The sequence below is a fragment of the Dermacentor silvarum genome, chromosome 6 (assembly GCF_013339745.2).
Source record: "Dermacentor silvarum isolate Dsil-2018 chromosome 6, BIME_Dsil_1.4, whole genome shotgun sequence".
NCBI classification, from domain to species: Eukaryota; Metazoa; Arthropoda; class Arachnida; order Ixodida; family Ixodidae; genus Dermacentor; species Dermacentor silvarum.
Window position 1 is genome coordinate 75,560,053 of NC_051159.1, and position 1,970 is coordinate 75,562,022.

Here is a 1,970-nt window from a genome sequence, read left to right on the forward strand (position 1 = left end):
CTGGAAATAGGTTGCGCGCGGCAAGATGTCACGGAGCTGAAAGTGTACCTACCGTGCGCTTGCGGCCCTGTAGGCTATACGTATGTCTTGTCACGTCCGCTGGATAAAATATCCAGCAGCCGTGGTCTTGTCCTCTCGTCTGCGCTTTTCGCCATGTTGCTCAACAGCCATCAAATCTGTAGAATAAAAAATTGTCGGCCCTTCGACTCCGTGAAGATGGGACCATCACAACAAATGGAGGGTAAACGTACCCGTTGCAGCCTCTTTTTCTTTTTTTTTTCCGGGTCCTAGTAGACGCTCTGCTGCGCATGACTGCTATTGATTCTGATTTCAAGTGAATCCGGCTAGGCCTCACTCTGGTTACTAAGTTAATTATATATATATTTATGGCATCTGCAGGCACGTTGCGATGTTTCCATCCCCAATAAATGTTGTAAATTATTGCACGTTTTTTTTTTTTTTTTCATGAGTCGCTAGCATTACCTACAGGAAAGAGAAGCAATGCTGAGACACATATCATTCACGTGCATTTCACACACCGTTGATAAAGACTCTGCCGAAGGGGTCACTGAAGTCTGCAGGTCTTTTCCAGTGTGAAAAAAGTGCGCAAAGCATTTTGTAGCGAGTTGAACATACAGCAACATATTGATTCTCTAGACATAGGCTATCCATATCATTAGAAATAATTGTTAGTTGGCTACCTCTTTCTCTTTCAAAAATATCATAAATTTTGTCCTGTGTACACATTGAAATATAATGTATGTGCATGGTGTTCACACTGGAAATTAAAATAACATGTTGAAGTGAAAAAATACGGATGAGGGAGCCGCCGTTGGTACTTCTAACGCGCTTGTCTTTCTATTGCCAGGATTTTCAGAAATGAAGCGAAATTATGAATAAAAGCCGTGCACGTCCGCGTCAACAATGATGCAGTTAGCTTTTAGCCACGATGACATTTAAAGGGAAAATGTAGAGGCAACTCAAAAGAAACCATAAACGGTTTGGGTAACAGGACTCTGGTAATGACAATTTAGGACCGGGGGGGGGGGGGGGGGGGGGGGCTCGAGCCCCGGAACCCCCCCGTAGTCGGCGCCTATGTTAGCGGTAAATGCATGCGTGTTGCGCCGCTAAGCTCGACGACGCGAGCCCGATTCCCGGCCACGGCGGCCGCATCTCGATGGGGCGAAATGCAAGAATGCACTTGATACCGTATACTTTGATTTTTGTGCACGTTTAAGAACACTCGGTGGTCAAAATTATTCCTGAGACCCTCCATTACAGCGTGCTAATTCATTGTACAGTTCGGCCGTCGCCGAAGGACTCTGTCTACCGGCCCCGACCTGGGTGGAGCCACCGGATTTATTGGCGGGGCCTCCGGCCCCGCTTTAATTCGTTCTCCTCAGGACCTGAATAAAGTTCGTACTCACTCACTCGTTCACTCGCGATCGGCAAGGACGAGCTCAAGAGCTCATATCGCTTTTCCAAACGCTGCAACTTAAATTGCTAGTTGTGCAGGCAACAAAAGGGTCCGCGCGCTACTTGTCTTCTGTGGTGGCAATCCGTATTTAATGCAAGCTGCGGTCATCGCGTACATCGGTAAGCGGCAGATCGGAAAGCAGCTGCGCGCGAAGTGCGCATTATGTTTGTTGCTTGGCCATGCTCTTTAGGTTCACAATATCCAAGCATGCTTTAAAGTAATTGACACCTTGCACATTTTTCCTGCTTCACTCTTAATTCCTGCCAAGAATCTTCCTTTCGTGTAGTAGCCGGCCATCGGTGTGGCGGGGCATTCGCCCGACAAGAAAGTAGATTTGCTTTGATGAGGCATGCATCGCTAATTCATGCGCTCGTGCTATAGTCATAAGGTAATCGCCGGTTACCGTGATCTGGGTTCATTTCGAGGAGCAGTTTGTACGAGCGATTTTTCATGAGCAGTGAAAAGATACCTTGCTCACTAATGCAATGAGTTG